At 36.8% G+C, this 24,141-nt stretch overlaps 1 long non-coding RNA gene across 1 annotated transcript; it reads right to left on the bottom strand.

The window, feature by feature from the left end:
- Positions 1-203: 203 nt before the first annotated feature.
- On the bottom strand, positions 204-12,286 carry LOC118762751. Its single transcript, XR_004998502.1, has 3 exons — positions 12,149-12,286; positions 616-623; positions 204-215 (listed from the first exon to the last, which is right to left on the bottom strand). It is a non-coding gene; the product is annotated as an uncharacterized LOC118762751 (long non-coding RNA).
- Between the last annotated feature and the right edge of the window lie 11,855 nt (positions 12,287-24,141).

Below are 24,141 nucleotides of genomic sequence, written 5' to 3'. Positions count from 1 at the left end.
GTATTAGGTCATGAATTAGAGTTAATAGATGACTTTAGTACTTCATATTTCGTATGTATATGCGGATATCTAACACTTTGCATGGTATTGCAATACTATTGTGACTATATTGCTAATAATGGAATTTATGTATTGTTTCTCTAGTATTAGCGTTATTAATAATAATATGAATGATGATATTGGTAGCATTAGTGGTAACGACAATGATAATGATGCTAGCTTTAATGACATTTTGGAAATTAATAAGAACTAATAGAATGTAATCTTGGCTCTCTATATCTGCATTTAGGTATTAATATGTGTATGTTTTTCTACATTGTAATTATCACAACATTAAGTTGAAAAACTGTAACATTGAATGTGGAGGATATGTATGTTTATTAATTTATATTATTTATATCATTATGTATATGTATATTTATATGTATAGGAGTATGAGTATATGCACTCATATGTATATGTATATGTTTTATTATGGGTATGTACCCACTCCATATAAGTATGTATGTAATCTAATTTGTAATCTCCGAAGAGGCCTTAGGATGTTTTTGTAAATGTCTCATTTATAACTACATATTGACCTACCATAAATGGCTAATATAAGTTAAATGAGACATGATTATCTACATGACCGAAGCAGCTGTAAGATATAGTCTATATTTATATTTATGTGTACTTATATTTATTTTCTATTATACATATTCTACTTATTGTATAACATTACTATTTTATGTACACTCCTTCATGTACACTGTTTTGCCCTACATTATTATGTTTAACCTTATAGTTTCTTATGTGGTGGTTTAATAAAGTATGTGATTGAGTATTATCTGCTAATTGATATTTGAATTCGATGTATTTCTCCATTTTCTTATTTTGTATATATATATATATATATATATATATATATATATATATATATAGAGAGAGAGAGAGAGAGAGAGAGAGAGAGAGAGAGAGAGGGAGAGAGACAGACAGAGACAGACAGACTATCTGAAGATGATGGAAATATTCACCTATTTAAAGACTATCGAAATATCTACAAAACATTTCACTTAATTTTTTTCACCAATTTAATTGTTTTTCTTATTTTACTCTTAGTTGAAAAAGTCTAAAAAGCAGAAACCGCTGCTAAAATGTACTTCACAATAAAATTATTTTAGCATTTTCAACCTTGTCTTATTTTCCTTATACATAACAACTCGTGTGTTACTTTTTACCTTCAACATATATACATATGTGTGTGTGTGTGTGTGTGTATGTGTGTACATATACATATGTATGAATGAATCACAACAACAGGAGTTACAGGAGGACTTCCATTAGGTAACAGTTGTCTCTTCTACAAGAAGTTATGCACTCAGAGTTAAGTGCGCTTATAAATAGCTTATATCTTCCTCTAAGCCAATGAAATGAAGTACATGTTTATTGCGGAAAGGAAGAAAAATTCATTTTATTTATATGCGCTGTATTCACTTGAGTCTTTACTCTAAAGCGTATGTATAATGAGTTTTAACAACTGGTCATTTAATTGAATTTATTATATCTATAGATTGACAGCTATATAAACAGACAGACAGACGGATAGATGGATGGATAGATAGATAAATAGATAGAGATAGAGAGATAGATAACGTCTGCTTAACAGAAACACAATCGCATAATTCTCGTTCATAAACATACACATATACAATGTTCACACACAGATGGATTAATAAGACCCGTATTGTCAAATACAGCAAGCATTTAGATGATCACATTGCACAAATTATCAAACCGGCTACCTGATACTTAGAACTGCCGACTTACAGTCGAAAACCCCCAAAATAAGTTAAGATCACACAATGTACAAAAGTTATGTCGATGAACATTCTTTTTCTTACCGGAGTGCGTAGAGATATGAAACTGGAAAGATTTCAGATCTTACCAAATATTAAGGGAACTTTTTATCAAACGATCTTTTATTCTTCTTTCTTTTCAGCTTGCTTTGTCTTTACCTTCTTCGATGATTTTGGTAACTTTTATCAATTTTAGGCAATGATTCGTTAGAATATCATTTGAGACTTCAGACTTTGACAAACATAATAGGAAATTATTGTTAAAGGTACTGCATTTACTCACCTTTCTCCTCAGCTTGCTTTTTCATTCTCTTCTCAGATGATTTTGATAACATGTTTTTCCTTAACAAACTTACAGTTCTTGCTGTACTAAATATATTAACGTAAGATTAATTGCAATTCATTCGTTTCTTTTTTGTATAATTAATCAGAAATTGTTAATGAAGATAATTTTGTCTTATCTCTTTATTGAATAATTCTTGTGTACTGTTTTTAAGAGAATCTTGAGTCAGGGTATTAGATATTATAAAAAAATAAAGCGTTGCAAGAAACAAAGAAAGTACCAGTCAAATACTTTAACCAAATTCTTTTCTCACATTCACTTCATTTCTATTTCCTTCTTTCCCAGTGATCGGCTACTTTGCATTATGAGAAAATTATGGAGACTATTCAGAGCATTTCTATTTCCAGAAAAGGGCTCAGTGGATAACTAACGATCTCTTCTCTCAAATGCTGCTTAAACCATTCAAGGACAGATCGATTCACTGTACAGCATGGAACGAAAAGAAAGGGAATGAAAAAGTATCAACGAATGAATAAATACAAGACCAAGAGCAACCTATCACCACGACACTGAGAAATGACGATGCAGATTTGATCAGAACTTTATCAGCACCCTGGTCCCCTTCCATTCCTGATTCTCTTTACTCCACAAATCGTCTGTATAGTCTTCCTACAAGTCTTTCAGCAGAATCATTTGGAACCTGGCTGTGATCTGAATATTCATATATTCTTCACTATTTGAATGAAAGTTGGGTTTCCTTTCAAGTACCATAGCATTTGATTTGGTTCGTCGTTTATCCTTCGTGCTCAACCTGGTTCACCACACAACCTCTTCCACCATACAAAGGAAATGCTGTCTAAGGGTCAGTAGGATTTCCGTTAGCCTTTTTTCCTATCTGCTTCTGTGCTTGACGTTGTAGTTGCCACTGCTTTCCACTTTGGGATTGCAACGGATTTGGCGTTGAGAATAGTGGCGCAACGTGAGGCACTTCTCTCGACTTCTCCACAGTGGGGCAGAATGCTTTTAGGTGATCGGTATTTCTACAAATATAACATTCAGGTTTCTTAACTTCCACGATCACCCGCATCTGTTCGCACTCTCGGAAACAAGAAAAAATCTGGGATAACATGGACCTCTTCCGGAGCAACCAACTCCTGTTTTGTTAGGGGCTTGCTTTCATACTTATCTCTCCGTGTTCCTTTAGTATGGCCATTACTCCAGTGAGGAGACATGTTTGAAACCTTGACCTTGGTCACAAGACGTCCCATGTATAAAGGGATCATCACGAACTGGTCGCAGGAGCAGGTCATTGTAGCCATCTTGAGCACTTCCTCTTCGTTACTGCGGATAGCTACCACCCATATTGCCTCCTTCAGTAGATATAAATTACGTAAGGCGACACTTCTTCCTGGCATTTTTCTATTTTGGCTGGTGAAGGGCATTGTAGGCTTCTTTCTCTAAGATTAATGTACTTACATATTATTGATCTTTTCTTTTTTTTTATTCAAATCCTTTCTTTTTCTGGGAGTGCCATGACGCCAGGTCGAATGATATATTCCGGATATTTTTTGATGGCCTCCGCTTTCTCTTGATAAGGAATGGCTGATTCACTTATTTGTAATATTTGCGAAGGAATTTTTGGATCTAGTCGGTTTGGCTGCCAGCATCAATTCTGTTCAAATTGATTCCGTATTCAATGTGATGATACACTTTTATTGGCTAATGAATGGCATGAAATTCATTTTTGCTACAAATAAATAAATAAAGAATTATTAGCAAGTAAAGTTTGAAATTTTTGGTCATTTTAGCCAATCGTAAGCCACACACACGTTCATGCCTGTTTCCATAGTAACAAGCGGAGCACAGGAACTCTTTTGTCTGCCAGAAAGCACATGTTGACTAATATATTGCAACCACTTGTTTTACCTGTCTGTTGACAATCAAGCATGTGAATATAAATTGGCCAACAAAATGGTTTTTTTTAAATATTTAATTTGTAACGTGTTGTTCATCGCATTTGCATTAAATGCATATTGAATGCTTAAAACTACTTGTTTATTCGTTTTTTTGTTTCTTTTTGTCATTGAGGTGGTTGTGAGGTGTCCTAAAAATATCAGCTAAATAACGTATTTTGGATATATCGTTTAAATTAGCATAAACATTTATTTACATGAAAGAAAATTACTGGAGGACTTTCATCTAATTCTTCCAAATCTTTGTTAAAACAGTATTGAAACCATTTGTGGGAAAAATTGCAATGTTTTTATCGCATGTAACGTGTTGTTCATTGCATTTGCATTAAATTCGTATTAAATGCTTAAAACTACTTGTTTATTCGTTTCTTTTTGTCATTGAGGTAGATGTGAGATGTGCTAAAAATAACAGCTAAATAACGTTTTGGGGATAAATCTTTTAAGTTCGCGCTATCGCATTAAATGTATATTGAATGCGTCAAACTACAAAACACGTGCTGTTTACAAATATTGACAACACATGCCATTTTGAGGATGCTGACAACAAAATGTGCAGTCACGCACGAAATGACAGCTTCCAAATCCTGCTTCCTGACTGGGTGAAAATGATCAGATTTAAACCACTATAGGATCTCTTCGGTTTGAACGGCAGTTTTAAAAAATAATTTCTATGTAACTAAACACTTTTAAACTTTGTATACTGGTAGAATGTGTTTATAAAACTGTGGTGTGTGCGAGATATTCGAATATAAAGGCACCTACCTTCTCTTCTCTCTGATGGAGACCCTTCAGTGGTAGCGGATCCTTCGACACAGCCCAACTCGAACGCTAGAGATAGCAGCTGCTTCACCCAACCTTAGCAACGTCTTCACCCGTCTTAACACCCCGACGACCCTGGTTCGAAAAAGGCCGAAAACCCCGCTCGCTGCGCGCGCATCGCCGGCTGCCCCCTTCCGGTCAGCTCGCCCAGCTGCTGACGTCATCCCACAAAAACATCTTTTTCTATTGGCTTTCTTGAGAAGATTCTGTAGTTTGTAAGATATTTGTAAGATATTTTCTTCAATTTTGGTAATTTCAACCAATCAATGACGTCTATTGAGGTGAAAACATTATCTGCCGTAAAATTTTCTGGCGGTGAAATATGAAAATGTCCCTCGTTTAAGAAACAGGTTGGGTTTATTTACGTTTCTGAAGAAAAAAAAGATACCCTTCCCCCCACCCCTAATTCTAACCTAAACCCTAACCCTAACCTTAACCCAAACCCTAACCCTAACCCAACCCCTAACCCTAACTCTAACCCTAACCCTAAAACAGATTGAAATGCAATAGATCGATACTAGAGTCATAATTATGGGTGGACACTAAAGAGGAAACGGTTATGTTATCCAGGTCTGTTTACGAGTGACCCCTCAGTTTATGGCCACAGGGTATCTTTTTTCTCATAAAAAACAGGGACATTTTTATATGATGCCGCCATAAAATGTTACGGCAGAAATCGTTTTCACCTCAATAGACGTCATTGATTGGTTGAAATTGCCGAAATGCAAGAAATTAAAGACTAAATATCTTACAAACTATAGAATTTTCTCAAGAAAGCCAAGAGAAAAAAATGTTTTATAAACACATTCTACCAGTATACGAAGTTTAAAATTCTTTAGTTACATAGAAATTATTTTTAAAAACTGCCGTTCAAACCGAAAAGATCCCCACTATAACCTTTTAAAAACATTTTTCTGGAAAAAGTGAAATAACTCCAGCAACTTAGTTTGGAAAAGTATATTATTGTGCCAGATTTTAAAATTTTCGATAAACTTTTAATTTTTGAAATGCTGCCAGTCAAACCAACTAGATCCGATTTTTCTTTTCTTTTTAGAGTGTTTCCTAGTTACTGTCTTCATAAAAGGCATTACTGTTTTCTTTCTTGTTGATGCTGTTGTTGCAGTCAGCGTTATTGGTACATCTTTTTGATTCTTACGTCAAAAGTATCAACCCAGATTTCATCACAGTCACGGAAACATGGGCACATTCTGCACTCTGTGATGGAGTTTTCAGCATAACCGGCTACAACCTGTTCTGCAAAGACCGCATTAATCGCCGTGGAGGGGGTGTGATGGTTTATGTTCGATCAAATCTATCGGCAATCCCTTGTGATGATTTGAACCAATCTCAGCAGGAAGTATTTTTCTGCAATATACACATGACCAGGTCAACTCTTCTGCTTGGAGTTGTTTACCGCCCCCCAAATTATCGTCAGAACTGCTGTCATGAAAACAGCCACGTATGTTTATATTGCGGGCGACTTCAATTTCCCTGAGATTGACTGGGAGGCCTTCCGTTGGCCGCAAAGTGCAGACGATTTCCTTGAACTGGTGCTGAATTCAAATTGGTCCCAAGTCGTTACCTCCCCCGCAAGGGGTAACAATACTTTGGATCTGCTACTTACCGGTTCTCCTGAAACAATCTTCAGGTGACTCTGATCATTCCATGCTCATGACCGACTTGTCTCTGATTGGTTGTAACAAAAACCACAACCATCTTCAAACTGCCCGCTTTGACTGGAATAAAGTAGACTGGAGCTCTTATTGTACTGAGCTGCAACGACCAAACTGGCTCGAATTTCATGCCTCTGGAGATGTGGACACTATACTCCAGAACATTCTGAATTCAATATGGGCGGCATGTGCAACATCAGTACCACGCAAGCACAAAAACCACCCAATAGTGCAATTTGAGAGACTGCAGCAGTCCGACTTGCCAGGAAAGGACGCCGTAATGCTGAACAGGATTACAAATTGCACAAATCAGAGATCAACAGGAAAAAGCGCAATAGGTCAGCCAACCACCTCAAGCAGGTGACAAAAAAGGCAGTGCTTGAATTTGAACAACGCATTGCAACCAACCCTGACAGCAAAGTGTTCTGGAAGTATGTGCACTCAAAGCAGAGACCTCACTCTCCAGTTGGTTCCCTTCGCAATTCCCACACAGGACAGATTACTGGCAATCCCAAAGAATGTGCAGAAATCATTGCTGGATGCTATGCCGGCATCTTTACTGTCGAAGACCAAAATGTTCCATCTTCATCACCACTGACACCGGACTCTATATCTACTATGCAATTTACACCAGCAATGCTACAACGCCAACGCTACAATGCCGAGTCAGACAACAATCCACAATTTTGTGAGAATTCCTTAATTGTTAATATTAAGTGTGTGGTGTTGCATAATAAACTTCCATGTGGTAATTCCATGTTAGGTGTCTTCCTTCTAGAACTGAACAGACTTGGCATTAATACACAACATACTGAGAGAGGGGTGGGCGGGTGAGTCAATGACCACCCACACAGAGCTTCCATGTACAATATTACAGGAATGTTGTCAGTGCAATGAGGTGCCATGGCTAGCTCAACTGCCTAATCTTTTAGTTTGGGATTATTTGCAGCTATTTCTACAAGACGATGTCCATCAATAAACTGTTCACACTTGATAAACGCAACTATGCCTCGATGGTGTTACATACCTACTTCTCAAACGCGTTGGGTACTTTCTTCTAAGCCAACTTTCTCTATTCTTCCAATTCTGTCTTGACAATGGTGTTACTCCAGAGCAGTGGAAAACTGCCAGTGTTATCCCTCTGTTCAATGGAATCCTGTGTCAGGGAAACCCTCTGGAACTTCTGGAAGTCTCACAGCCTCATCCAGCCGTCACAATTTGGATTTATTCCTAACTCCAGCTGCTGTAATCAACTCATCGAGTTTCTTGAAGACATTACCCGAATCACTGATCGCGGATCGTGGGTGGATGTTGTTTACTTGGACTTTGCTAAGGCTTTTAATTCTGTGCCACACAAAAGACTTATGGTGAAACTCTCTGCGTTGGGCGTAAGTGACGAACTCGATAACTGGTTGAAGTCCTTTATTTTCGGCCGAAAAGAGGTTGTCACAGTTCTAGGACAGCACTCTTCACCCTATGAGATGACATCTGGTGTACCACAGGGATCTGTTCTTGGCCCCCTTTTATTTGTTGCATATGTTAATGACATAGATGCCAACTTAAAGAATGCCACAGTGCTGAAATATGCAGATGACATCAAGCTGTACTTCGAAATAAAGAGATCAGATCCTGTACACTATAGATCTCTATTGCAAGCAGACCTGGACACAATGCAGCAGTGGGTCATGGACTTGCAACTCAAGCTGGCTGTGGACAAATGTACCACCATGCATTTTGGGAGGAGAAACCCAGCGTCCACTTACTCCCTCCACAACACTAATCCCAAAAAGTCTTCGTATGAACGTGACCTGGGTGTTATCGTCGACAACGATTTGCGTTGGACAAAACACATCGCTAAAATTTCCAAGAAGGCTGAGGGTATCTTGGCATCACTCACCAAGTCCTTTGTGAACCGCTCTCCGGCTATCTATCTGCGGCTTTATATAGCTATGGTAAGACCTCACCTGGAATTTGCATCACCGGTCTGGAACCCCTATCTTGCCCAGGATATTAATCGTCTGGAAGCCGTTCAGCGACGTGCAACCAAAAGAATACTCTCCATCAGGCATTTGCCATATTCTGAACGCCTTACTTCCTTGGGCATGGACACATTGAAACTCTGACGTCTGGCAGCTGACTTGGCAGACACCCATAAAATTATTAACCATCTTACAAACAATAACTCTGAGCACCTTTTCAAACTCCACCCGTCTAACACCCATGGACATATTTACAAAATCAGAAAACAGCACAGCTCCCATGACTTTAGGAAACATTTTTTCACGCTGAGAGTTGCTGAAGCATGGAACAAACTGCCGGCATCAGTTGTTAGTTGTCGGAGCACTGCATCCTTCAAAACTTCCATGCTTTCTGAGATTCGCCAACACTACACCTGATTTTCTCCCCTCCATACACACACAAGCATGTATCTGACTCATACATTATTCGCTTTCCAGACATTTGTACACTCCTGCATATACTTTATATGCACTGTCTGACAAGTTGTGGTGCACCTGAGCACTGTATACAATAATTTCATTATTATTATTTTTTATGTTACTGCTGCTGATGGTTTTCCTATGATTGTTGCTGTTAGAGTTCTCACGGATCATGCTGGTGTTAGCTGTCATGTTTTGCTGTTGACGTTGTTGTAATTGTAGGTGGTGCTGGTGGTGTTGGCGATGTTGGTGTTAGTAGTGTTGTTGATAAGTTATTTTGCTAAAGTCAATGGAAGTGGGGACTGCCACGCATGGTTGACTTCTATGACTAGAGTAGTTTGAGCACGAGAAAACTAATGCATTTTCTCCTACAACCACTCCTCTATTAAAACTTGTGCTGGCAATCTTGTGAAAAAAGAGTCATTGAAATTATATAGCCGAAAAAGTTTTTGGAATGAGCTTCTGCTAATTCAGGAACTGAAACGGGGTGAAACTTTCTACTATAGGCTCAAGGCCTCAGTGGAATTTGAACTAAGAACGTGAAGACGGACGAAATGCTGTTGAGCATATGGCGCGGCGTGCAAACGATTCCGACAGCTGGCCGCCTTGATAATCACGATAATCTTGTACACTAAAGGCACAAGGTCTGAAATTGGGTGGGAGGGGAGAGTCGATTGTATCGACCACAGTGTTTCACTGGTACTTAATTTATCGATCCCGAAATGATGAAAAACAAAGTCGACATCGGCAGAATTTGTTTAAAAAATAATAATAATAATAATAATAATAATAATAATAATAATAATAATAATAAGCAGATGGGAACAGAAACCTCTCCATGGCAAGTATGTGGCCCGTAGCAAACAAGCTGATGTCGACCAGAAACACACGCACCAATGGTTACGAAGCTCAGGGCTAAAAGCAGAGAGTGAAGGTTTCATATTAGCTGCTCAAGACCAAAGCTTATTAACCCGGAACTACCAAGCCAATGTGATAAAAAACGAAGCTGACCCAAAATGCCGATTCTGTAACGATGAGATTGAAACAATAGACCACCTAATCTCAGGGTGTAGAGTCTTAGCACCTGCAGAATATAAAGCAAGACATGACAGAGTCAGCCAGTATTTACATTGGACAATATGTTGGTATTATAAAATCAAAACCGTTGACAAATGGTATAAACACCATCCTGAAGCTGTGACTGAGGGAGAAAATGTCGATTCTATGGGACTTCCCCGTACAGACCGACAAGACTATAAAAGCTAATAAACCGGATATTATTATAAAAGATCAGACATAAAAGATGTGTTTATTAATTGACATGAGTATCCCTTGCGATCACAATATAGCGGCGAAAGAATTTGACAAGATTAGTAAATATAAAGACCTGCTAACAGAAATTGAAAAAATGTGGCATCTCAAGGGGACTACAGTACCAGTGATTGTAGGATCTCTAGGAATGATAAAAAAAGGTACTGAAACCTATTTGAAAATGATTCCAGGCTTAACTGGAACGGCTCATGTACTGAGAAGAGCATTATCGCTGAGAAAACAATATTCATCCATGAATTTATTTATTCATTAATTTTTAAATATATATTTTATCTGTGAATTTGCGTGTGTAATCTGGGAATGCATACAATGAGCTTCTCTGCCCTAGGTGTATGGAAAACACCCGGCGAGAAATGGAAGAAAAATTTAAGAAAGAAAAAAAAAACATAATAATAATAATAATAATAATAATAATCCTTTCTACTACAAGCACAAGGCCTGGAAATTATGAGGAGGGGAATAGTCGATCACATCGACTTCAGTACTTGACTGGTACTCAATCTATCGACCCCGAAAAGATGAAACGCAGTGGATGAAACACACTGGATAAAAGCCAAGATATCCAAAATCCAAGTAGATTCTCAATGTAGAGTAAGTGAATGTAGCATGCTGGCATAGAAAGAATACAAGAAAAGACATGACAATCAAGGGAGAGCAATCTGCTGGGAGCCATGTAGAAAGCTAGGATTTGAACATGTTATGAACATGAACCTAGTAGAGTACGAGAAAGTAAAAAATGCAAGATGATGTGGGACTTAAACATTCAGACTGACAGAGTAATAGAAGCTAGAAGGCCTGATTTAGTAGTTGTAGATAAAGAGAATAGAAAGTGCCAAATAATTGACTTTACATTCCCAAATGATGAAAAAATGAACAGCTAGAATACTTAAGGAGGTTCTTGGCGTCTAAGGTTACTTGCTGTACTTGATGTTAGGGTTTTTTTCTTTTTCAACAGTCAAATTTGTTGTGTATGAAGACAACAACAACAACAAATGTCCTGATGCAGTGCCAGGCAGTGGCCTTCATGGCTTCTGGTCTTGACTGATTGGAAGTGTTATCATGTATATTGTTTTGTCTTGATATAAAAGATGGGCTACAGCAAATATTCTGCTTAATACCACAGATTTACTTGTCAGTTGCTTGACCTTAATCAGTTGAGCCCATCCCTTAATGGCTGACGATATGTGCATCTCTGATTACGTGCACAAGTAGTGGGGGAGCATCATAGCCCTGTGTTGAAAGGAATTCTGCGGAGTTTAGATAATTCACGTTTGGAAACATGGGTATTTTGTTCAACATCCTTAAACAACCCTTATTCAAGGACCTTTTAAGTGGAACGGGCTACTCAATCTAAAGAAAATTCTAACTGGGCCTCATCTACAAGGTCGTGTGCTGTTTATCTTGATATGAAATCACCTTGTCACGCTCATATGGTTGTGAAGCATGCGCCTGGTGTAGCCTTATCAGACGGGTAGTCATATACTGGGTTTCGTATATTTTACCCGTGTCACTTTGATGGTATGCGCTAATTCCAATCGGCTAGAGATTGCAATCAAGGACTACAACAGAGGAACTTATCTGTTAATAGATGTGCATGTCCCACAAGATCAAAATGTCTCAAGAAAGAAAAACAAAATCTTTCTCATTATAAAGATCTGCAAATTGAAATCACAAAAATGTGGAAGCTTAGTACTACGATAATACAGTCATTGGTACACTGGGAATGATAAAGAAGAGAGCTGAGAAGTATATTAAGCAATTCCCTGGTGATTCCAATCTCCGTGGACTACACAAGATAACCTTGGTTGGTACAGCCCATATACTACGGAAGGCACTCTCCATCTAAAATGGAATAAATGTGGTGATAATTTTAGCATGCATACCAAAACAAAGTGCCCTTGGCTTCCGGAGGATGCCCGGTACTAAGGCAGCTGAAATAAAGTTATAAAGAAAGGAAACCATAAATAATAATAATAATAATAATAATAATAATAATAATAATAATAATAATAATAATAATAATAATGATGATGATGATGATGATGATAATGATGTAAAAACACACAAAAATATCAGCAGCAAAGATCACCCAGCTTTGGTGGTGAAATTGCTAGTCTTGAATTTCTGCATGTTCACTTTAGTAACAGTCACCTTATCTGTATATATAAATTTGACATGGGCGATTCTTTATTGTCTTGAGATTCACGATCAAACAGTTGGGTGGAATTGCGCGAAAAATTACACAGATGTGTAGAATGATCCGGTGGTGTCACTGGGTTTTGTATTTTTTTATAGCTCTCATGGTTACCGAGATAATCTACTATAATAATACTCTTGTGTGTATGCATGAGAAAAGAAGCGATGATAGATGAATAAAGAAGGAAGGGGTGATGTCATACTTGGTAGTGGGATGATGAAAATTGTACGCTGAAAAAATTAAACCAAGCAGTTTCGACTCTGTGTGAATATGTCTGTGTATGTAAAAGACATGAGAATGTGTGTGTGAGGGTTTATGTGTATGTGTGCACACACAATGGAAGTGTGATGGTTCATCTTAGTATTTGTGTTTATTTTTTGATTTGGTTGAATCTTGGTTGTTTTTTTTCTTGGTCAGTTATTTTTAGCGTTTTGACAGAAAAAAGTAATTCTAAAATTTAACGTAAGCGTGCCCAAACAAATCAAATGCTTACACAGAGCAGGTTTTACGGCCACATCATCCATACCGACCGGGTGAAACTTAGCTGATAGAATCATATAAAAATGTGTTGCTAGCTGATATAGTTAAACAAAGATTGTAAGATCCACTGAACGCGTTAGAATCAGCAAACTAACATTCCCCGAGTCAGGCAAAATATTTTTAAAAATAGATATTAGCTAATGTAGCCTTGAGTATATTATGTGAATAAAGAATGGGATAGTCAAACCTTCGATGCAAGTTGGGCAGCATTAGTTGAAAGAAAAATAATAAAATTTTTTTTATTCCCCACCTTTCTCATTTTCTCTCCCTTTCCCCCCTCTCTTCCTCCCTTGACAATTCTTTCAAAGTGATTCATTTCTTATATATGTGTCACCCATAATAGTATACAGTGTTTTATTTCAAATTTTAAGCAGTAAATACATAAGATTAGATTACAATAAAAGAGAAGAATACTTACAATGCACTCATTTTGTGAAGAAACTAGATACATATTTGCAACTTGCACCGCACACGCATACACACATACGTATATAATTTATTGACAACACACAAGTAAAAGGTGGGATAAGAGGTAACCTCTAAAATAAAGGGGTTAAGTAAGGACGAATAAATTTAAAGCAAAATATATTCAATCAAAACTTGAATTAGAAACACGAATACGGGTAGAAAAAAAATAATATTCTCGATTATTAATATTATTTTAATCATTTTGGCATGTACAGGAGACAACTTTGCTCGGTGATGTCAATGATTCCCTAAGGATGTTTAGTAGTACAGAAATGTATTGAGCTATCTCCAATGCTTGATCAAATAATTAAAAATAATATTAGTCATTGGGCAAGTGTTTTTCGTCACTACTAATTCTAATTAGAATTTTTTAAAATTTAAGCTGACTCCCACATAAAATAACATTGAAACGTTAAAATAAACGTTGAAGCAAATACAGAAAAAACATGGTATCTATGTATATTTTGAAGTGCTTGAACTTACGCTGCTCTGCTTTAAATGTGAATTTATTTAGTCTGATTTTAGGCTTATAATTGTGGATTTTCTTACGGATGATGACACTCAGTATGATATGGACTTTTAGCTATAAGTGTTGGCGTTTAAAGATTTGTCAAACTGAGAAACAAGTGGGGATTACGCAAGAATTCTTTTCTTGAAATGCGTATGGGTATACTCTCTGCCGCAAGCGAGCATTTGGAACAATTGCCGCAATATATGATACTAAGAAGTAATTATATCATTAAGTATGCAAAGATCGCGCTTCACATGTGTATCGGGAGGTGTCCACGACAAAGCAAAAAGATAGAAAGAATATGGACATATTGAGTCAAATGTTGAGACGCTAAACGAATGCTCACGCTTTGGAAAATCTTTGCAAACATTTGCATTGAATGTTTGAATTAATCTTGTTCCAACAAACTGCAAGCAAGTCATTTTGATGAAAAAATGATTTCATTGAAGCAAGTCAGAATAACAGTTTTGTATTTCCAATCAGATGATTCCCATAAAGTTATGAAGGTTATTTTGATACTTGTTCAAGATATGCTGCTAGTCAACATTGAACTGTAAATCATGACTTTTTAGATAAAAGTATAAGGAATATTTTTGATGATATGATTTAATTAGGAAAAATATTGGATTTGCTATATTTTAATTTATTTTGATATAATTTTACTCTACTTCGAAACTATTGTAGTTTGCTTCGAGAGTATTTTAATTTGTTCCAAGAGCATTTTTATTTGCTTCGAGTGAAAAGGTCCAAATTAGTAAATAGTGGAAGTCAATGCCTTATTATAAAGGTCTAATATGACTGAAACAAGTTCAGTTTTGTTTCACTTTCTTGAAATAATAAAAACATTGAGCTATTTTTGTACTCTCTTCCCCATGTTGATAGTTCTAATGAGATTTTGTATGCTTCAAATTAAATTTGGCTACCTCTACATGATTCATTATTCATTTTCATGTGGATGATTCCTTTAGATAATCAACTCTTGTGTTTTGATCTTTTTAAAATTGAAATATAGTTCTATATTACGGAATTTAACCCTATGTATCATTTCTAGCTTTGTTTCAGAGTTTAACAAAAGAATCCGATAGAATACCAGGATTTATAGAGTACCAAGATTTAAAAAATAAGCACTTAGATCGATTTGTTCGACTAATCCCTTAAGGCCGTGTCCCAGCCCTAGTATGGCGCAATCCAAAGACTGAAACAAGTAAAGGATAAAAGATTACATATAAATGTGTGTGTGTGTGTGTGTGTGTATGTGTGTGTGTGTGTGTGTGTGTGTGTGTGTAATAAATAAATACAAATATACACGTGGATAGATGCTTACAATTTTGGGGTACGCATCGACAGTTCTACCAACATACTAACTCAACCACACATTTACAAACTCTAGGAACTTAAAAGTCTTGTCACTTTGTTAGCAACCAGCTTGAACTCTCTCAAAAAGAACTTAAATTAAACTCAAGGAAAAACCATATGTGGATATATAGATATATACATACAAAGCATGTACACATACACATACATATGCACTCCCATTTATATAATATGTAAGTATGAGTGTTGGGGAGTGGGACTTTCTGAGTATCAAGTGTTGGATTTCTAGAGCTTCAGGGTCAAAGATTCCGAATCCTTTGTTTCCAAGTGAGGATAAAGTTCCATTTTATTTTCTAACTAAGAAAGCTAAATCTCACTAAAATTTCTATACTATTTATTTCCCATCAATTGTGAGCTGAGAGGATGTTACTACCTATTTGACTGTTACTATATAAGTTAAAGCTCTCCTTAGTCTCTCTACTCACCCCACGGGATGAACTAATATTTTTGTGTGCCTAAATATCAGCTCAACTAAGTTGGAAAATCATGAGAGGAAGGTAGCTGAGCGTTGTTAAATTTTGAAAGACAGACTACATCACAAACTACAAGTGCTTCAGTCCCAGCTTCATCATCCACCATACTTTACATTACAGGGAGTAAATGTAGGAAGTTCCAAGAATATTCTTTGCTGAGAAAGTTAGAATCCAGAGGGAGTATACTTTTACATTTGAATAAAACTTAAAGTGACGTTTGTTTTGTTTTGTTTTGCTTTTTTCAGTTCCCACTTTAGCTGCAATATTTCAAAGCTTCCACTTCCTACCCTAGGTTCAGTTAATTAAAAACAGTCTCACTCCCGAGCCGCCATTTTCCCTTCTTGCCTACCTTTTATTTTACAGGCGACGCTTTTTACAGCCAAGAAAATTACTGGTATTGAGATAAAACTTAAAAGTATATAATACTGAATTTTTAAAAAAAGTTTAAATTTAAGTAAAAAGTTAAGTTTTATATATTGACAAAAAGTATGTAACATAAAAATGTAAGGAAGAATCTTGAGAAGAATGCCAATGGAGTAAGAGTGTTAAACCCCAGTCAGAAAGCAATGTAGTAAGGAGGAATTTCAAGCAAAAGAGCTTGATCATGTTCACATTCACGAGAAACGTCTTAAGCACACCATAAGACTCCTCATTGCCATGGTGTGACCAAGTAAATTTTAATTGTTTCAAACGCTAGTATTGTTTTTTTTTAAACATCGCGATTTCGCCTGCCTCCCCCTTTTTAACCCTCATAACACTCTGGAAGACTTTTCCCGCTTTAAAACACTCTACTATAATGTATCCTGGATGTGAATGGAATCATAACTGAAGGTAAGAAACGAGATAATTTGTAGGGAACGTTTTAAAAGATTCTGTGAAAATGTATCAAATGAGAAAGATAATGAATCTTTGTCATGAAAGCTTCTTCTTTCGATTATTACTGATCAACATAGATAGATAGATAGATAGATAGATAGATAGATAGATAGATAGATAGATAGATAGATAGATAGATAGATAGATAGATAGATAGATAGATAGATAGATAGATAGATAGACATTACCAGTTGATGCCAGGATCTTGCAAGTTTTATTGTTTATGGGGTGGATTTCCTCTACAGATCAGTCAAGTATACCAAATGATGTTAGAAGTTTTACTGAAAATGCACTGTGGAATATTGCCTTATTATATGAGGAAAGTCCTCACTGCCATGTTTTTCTAAGTCTCATGTAATATTCTCAGGTTACTTCATATTTATTCAGAGCCTTTGCATGTTATGTTTTCATCAATGCCTAGGTATTTGTAACATTTTTGTGTGGAACGGGAAAGATAGGGGGACCGTTGATGCACAGGTTTTGAATTTGAAATGATGATTGCGTTTTATTTAGGAATTATTTTTTCATTGTGAGAATTCAAGCTAGCAACTAAATAAGTTACAAGACTCTTTTGTTGCAGTTAAGTCAGGTGTTGGGTATGTGAGGTCGTCTGAATCGGGTGATATTTGTATCTATGCATGATTGTGCTCATGAATAACTTGTTTTTTGTGAGGTGGATATGAGTTTCCCTTTAGTAGACAAGTGTTTGTGCCTCACTTTTATATGTCTGTCTGTTTATGCATTCCACATGCATATGTGGATATGTGCATATGTCTGACACAGGGAATTTACATGGAGTGTCCTTGAAGCATTTTACATGTTTATCATTTATTCAAATTGGGAAACTCACAGGAATAACCCTTGGAATGTTTCATAGCCATTAACGATACCACTAATTGATTCTACTTGAAGAACATGGATTAGTTTCATTTGTTCTTTTATGAAAAATCTTAGTTTTTCTAGGTTTTTTCATAGCTCCGTTGCTATGTAGCCCGCACCTTTGATAATGGGTACGTACTAGAATCTATAATTGGGATATAAGAGTTACGAGTTTCTTATTAGTTCTCCTTAAATGTTCTCTTTTCTACAGCTTTTGATGCAACATTCGAATCAGTTGGGCAACCAATCTTTACTGTAGTGCATGTCGTTTGCGCTCTTTTGCCATAAGGACAATGTCTGGCCTGTTGTGCTTACACTAATAGCTGTTCTTATCGGGATGATCCACTAATATTTATTGTTTTATAGGTGTGAGCGCATTCCAGTTCTAATGTGACTTAAATATGACTGTTAGGGCTGTCCTTTCGTATGACATTGTAAACTGCCTTTGTGACAATACCATATCTCATGGTGAGGTAATATCTAGCAGACATTTTGAGGCAGTAGCTGATAAAGTGAGTAATATCCTCTACACTGGTATAGCATTTTCTGTTGCAGTGTGGAGGTCTACAGGTATTTCTATCTCTTGTTCATCAGGTATTTAATAGCAATCTTCTGTTCCTGGATGATAAAAGGTTAGCCTTCTAAGTGTGATGTGATATATTGGGTTGTCCGGAAAATTCGTGCACCTCCATTTAGAGCACAATTTAAGCTATCTTTTCGAGGAAAAAGGTTTATGTTCCTATAACCTGTGTTAATTCTGTAACCCTTTAAAATGGAAGATCAGAAAGTTCATTTTCAGCACTTGATGCTTTTCTTTTTCCGTAAAGGGAAAATGCCTCACAAGCAACCAAAGAAATATGCGCAGTTTACGGTGATGTTTTTTCATCTGAAAGAACTGTACGGAAGTGGTTCGCAAGGTTCCGAGCTGGAGATTGTACCCCGATTGATAAAGAGCGATCAGGTAGACCATCCACTAAAGATGAGGACCAAATAAAGTCATTAATTGAGAATAACCCACATTGCACAACCCAAGAATTAGCAGACAGCCCCAACCTATCAAAATCCGTCGTTCATGGGCACCTGGTAAAGCTTGGGTACACTAATCACTACGATGTTTGGGTACCACACGAGTTGAGTGAGAAGAACCTTTTAGATCGCATTTCCATCTGTGATTCCCTTTATACAAGGAATGAAAACGCGCCTTTTTAAAAGCAAATTTTGACATGTGATGAGAAATGGTTTATCTACCGAAATGTTCAGAGAAAGCGATCCTGGAGTAAGCGACATGACCCACCCTTAGCCACCCCAAAAGCGGGTCTTCACCCTAAAAAAGTCTAGCTTTGTGTCTGGTGGGATTGGAAAGGAATTCTGTACTATGAGCTTCTCCCAAGTAACCAGACAATTAATTCTGAGAAATACTGCACACAACTGGACGAGTTAAAAGTAGCAATTCAAGAGAAACGTCCAGAATTGGCCAACAGGAAGGGTGTTGTTTTCCAACATGATAAAGCAAGACCGCACGTTTCTTTGGGAACCAGACAAAAATTGCTGCAGCTCGGCTGAGATATGTTACTCTACCATCCATATTCACCTTCGGATTTCCACTTATTCAGGTCTCTGCAGAATAGTCTTAATGGTAAAAATTTCAATTACTTGGATGACGTAAAAAGATACCTTGATGAATTTTTTGCGATGAAACCACCTCAGTTCTGGGAAGAGGGTATTTTCAAGTTAAAGGAAAGATGGAGACGCATTGTGCAACAAAATGGTTCATATTTAGTTGATTAAAAATGTAATGGCAAGTATTTATTAACCTTTTTTCTTTCCTTTAAAAATTGGCATGAACTTTCCGGACAACCCAATACTTATTTACTTCTGGAGAATTTTCTATACCTGTCCATGTTGTTGGCATTAATATAGTTTGCGGGATATGAAAACAGGCACCACTTTTTGTTGGCATGATGAGTATTTCTCCTCCAAGTCTCTGCTTAAGTGAGTCCACCCAGCGACTTTAGATCCACAACGGAATAACTACACTCAGAGTTTTTCACCTACTCTCAAAATGTTAGCACATTTGCTTTCGATTACACTCCTGAATTACTTATTTCTCTCTTTGATGTTCTCTAGGTGTTGTCTAAGCTGGCTGATGGTTGCATGTACCAGGAAATACACTTGGCCAGAGACTACATGCCTGAATATCAACTATAAATTGTACCCAGGTTACTTAAATGTTTTCCTCCAAGTCCACTGCTGAATAGGAAGAAGGAAAAGAAAGGTGTTTGCTACTGTGCCGAACAGACCCTATCAACTAAGCTGTCCTCAAGGAAAGAAACGGCACAACCGAAATCTGTTGAATGCATAGCTGCAAGAAGATAATACGAAAGCGTTTGTTTCTGTCCCCCGTTCCAGTCATTACGCCTTACCAAGGTCCCAACCATTACAGTTAATGCCATTATGAGACTGATAACAGCATGGTCCATAGAGCTGATAAAAAGAACAGCTGTTGCAATAGTCAGTAATAAAATTAGAATGTCAACTGGAATATTGCAGCTTATCTGTAATGCCTTTCATCCTGGAAGTGAACCTTTTGTGAGTTCTATTACGGAAATGCAAAGGCTACTAGGTGAGATCTGCAGAGGACAGAGAAATTAATGTTGTCCACTTTTTTTTTAGATGACGAGGTCCGGCTGTACTGAAGTAGGTGACAGGCAGAGCTGATCACAACGTCTTATGAAATATAAGAACGGAATTCGGTCAGGATAAGTGTTCATATTTGTTAATCAAACAAAGAAAAATTATCGATCTAGCAGAGAATATGAACACCAATGTCCTGACTATTTCCCGTATCTCCAATGACGAATGTTACAAATATTTCGGAATTAATGAGAATGTCGCATACATTGGAGATGAAAGCAAAGCTAGAGCGACAAAAGTGTGGAAGTCAGAGCTATCTGCATCCAACAAGACCATACCTCGAAGAAATCTGCAACCTTCACACCACAACTAGAAAAATATTAATAACTTGTAACTACCACAACAACAGCGACATCGGCAGGATTTATATAAAGCGGTGAGATGGAGGCTCTTTACCGGCTCTTGCTATATTTTTACTGTGCCATTCAGATGCTCAGTAGGGAGAAAAGGGAATTTTTTTTTCTCGGTGGAGTTGACTTGTAGTCGCATTCTTTTCGCTTAGCCAACTGAATCATCTCCTCGAGCCTTTTGCACAGTTCAGAGAGGTGGTGGTTCAACTCGAAGGACCACTGGTATTTCTCCCTATAGTTTCGCGGCCTACAATAGCTTAATCCTGTACCCTATCCAGCCATGGTATTTGAGGTAGTAAATCCACTTGCTTGATGTTGGTTGATTTTCTGTTCTCGATTACGACTACAAACCTCCACAAAATAGGTGCATCCTCAGATTTGAAAGTAACCAGTTTTGTACCAGATTGCTCAGAATGGTAAAAGTTTTAAGGGATAGTTTTCATTTTTATGGAAGAGTAATAATTCTCTTATGCCGAGGTGACGGACTTCGATGCAAAGTTTATTATGTATGTGTGTGTAAATGAATAGTTTCAAATTTTGGCACAAGCCTACAATTACCAGTTTTCAACTAGTACAGGAAGTTTTTTTGTTTGTCTGCACCTGTGGAAATTTTAGAGTTTAGTGAAAGTTTTAAAATTTGGTGTATTGATGTAATTTTCCCCTCTGAACCTCATAGGCTAATTCACTTTTTTCCAGAAAATTTTCCACAAATGTTACAGAGATTGAAAGTTTGGTCATTTTTACCCAGTCAGAAAACAGGATTTGGAAGCCATCATTTTGTGCATGATAGCACGTTGTCAACTGTAAACAAATAGAATATTGGCGGAATTCTACTTCATGTACGTCATATAACCCCTCATAACTTTTTTATTTTGAGGAAATGTTCAGAAAATTGTTGCGGATTTGTATTCTACACGCGAGAATATATACGATTATGCTAAAACAAAACAAAAAAAAAATTGATGCGTGATTTAAGAACTATTTTGCTATTATTTTTATGACCACTCATACCTCATGTATTTTAAGCATTTAATAAGCAAAAAATTACCACGTGGGTAAGCAGCTTGGTAACAGCTTAGGTTGTTACTATGGAAACAGGCACCTATATGTCTATGGGTTTGAACTGGCGAAAAGTACTCAAACTTTGCAAACTTTAAAAGCTATTAACCCATTATTTATTGATTTATGGCGAAAATGAATTTCCTGTCAATAAAGAGCTTACAAACTACACGAATTCACCAAATATGAAATCAATTGAAATAAAAATTGAAGGAACTGAAAAGTGGCAGCCAAAGAGAAAAGATCCCTGGTACATATTTTATCGATCCTGAAAGGATGAAAGGCAGTCGACTTCGACAGCATTTGAACTCAAAACATAAAGACGCCTTTATCGGTCTGTTTTGCCGAACCTCTAATGTTATGGGGACACAAACACACCGACATCGCTTGTCAAGAGCGATGATGGGAGGATAAACACAGACACACAGACATATACATGTATATATATATATATATATATATATATATATATATATATATATATATATATATTTATATATATACGACGAGATTCTTTCAGTTCCCGCCCACCAAATCCTCTCACAAGACTTTGGTCGGCCCGAGGCTGTAGTAGAAGATATTTGCCCAAGGTGTCACGCAGTATAAATAGCTTGGTAATCAAGCTATTTACCACACAAACACTCCTGCGTCTATTTATGTATTTAACTGAATAACATAAATAAGTATACTTGTGATTTAAGTCATTCAACCATGAAGTTCGTGACGAGAATATGTATATCCTGTTCACATACGAAACAATATATGGTTACAGGAAAACAGTCTCTCTGAACTGAAGCTTCTTTGAAAGAACAAGACTGCGTAATTTCTGTACAATAAAATTGCTTAATCGAAATGAATATATTGCATTAGAGATTCAGTGATTAATATAGAAACAACATTTTGTAGTAAGCTTTTTAACTTGAGCAATAAATCAGTAAATATAAGCAACAAGAAGTGGAGGGCAAGCCAGAATTCTTGTTTATGTAAATAGAATCTAAGGAGACATTTGCATATCTTAGCAGCTAAAATAATAAATACTAAAACAGGTAAATATTGCAAAAAAACTATAATCATGACGATATTCAAGCGGTGTGATTGTGCGAATGACCATTGCAGGCCTCACAAAGTCTTGTCAAGATGAGAGTGAAATATTGAAGAATCTGTTGAAGATAGGAACTAGTTCTGGGACGGTGTATTTGCGAATTAAAGGCATTGTCGGACTAGACGCATTGTTCATTACATGTGACTGGCTGGATGTGTTTTCACACTTGCGACAAATGCGTAAAAGTGATGAAACGGTGGAGAGAAGAAAATCTGATAGAAGCTTATTTGAGTGTGTGCAAGGTAAAACAAAATGCAAAATAAGAACAAAATGTGGATAACTTACTTATGGGGTGACATCGTGGAAGAATGCTGGGTTGATGTTTCCAGAAAATTGTTAGAGATACTTTTAGCAAGGGACGACAAGAAGCGACTGGATTTGGAGGAAATCGACATGCGAGATAGTAGCCTTTTATAAATTATGATAACCAATATAAACTGCCCTGTATATCGAGATAGATAACTTTTTTCAAGGGCTGGTATACCGTCTTCTTCGCTTGCACTGCAGTCGTACAGCTCTATGGGAACAACCTGGGTTTGTGATTATTGTTTTGGTTAGCTGAGATATGTGAGGCAACAATCATAAGAAGAATGTGTTGGTCACCTACTTAGTTGTCTTGGATGTATAAGGAACACACACATACGCAGGCACACACACACATCTATACACACACACGCACATCTATACACACACACATATACGTATATGAGTTTTGTTATTTAACTCAAGTCGTACGACCAGCAATTATTAGTGGCCCGTCGACAATTTTGAAAACGGAACAATATTGTGTAACCATTAATAAGCAGTCATTTGCTGCAATAACCCATCAACTTTGAAAGAAGAGTCAAGTGAATCGTGATGAACAGTTAAATAACAAGAAAACCAATCGATTCCATTCTCACCCTTGGTACTGAAAAGGTTGGTATGAAGTCTATGGATATAACGCAATACATGGATATAACTCTATAGATCTAACGCAATACATATATATTCTTTTCTAATCTACACAAGGCCCGAAATTTTGGGGGAGGGGGCCAGTCGATTAGATCGACCCCAGTCTTTGACTGGTACTTAATTTATCAACTCCGAAAGGATGAAAGGCAAAGTCGATTTCGGTGGTATTTGAACTCTGAACGTAAAGACAGACGAAATACCTATTTCTTTACTACCCACAAGGGGCTAAACACAGAGGGGACAAACAAGGACAGACACACTGATTAAGTCGATTATATCGACCCCAGTGCATAACTGGTACTTATTTA

Source organism: Octopus sinensis, linkage group LG3 (assembly GCF_006345805.1).
Source record: "Octopus sinensis linkage group LG3, ASM634580v1, whole genome shotgun sequence".
NCBI lineage: Eukaryota > Metazoa > Mollusca > Cephalopoda > Octopoda > Octopodidae > Octopus > Octopus sinensis.
The sequence above is the reverse complement of the archived record's forward strand: the minus strand, read 5'-3'. Positions and strand labels throughout refer to the sequence as shown.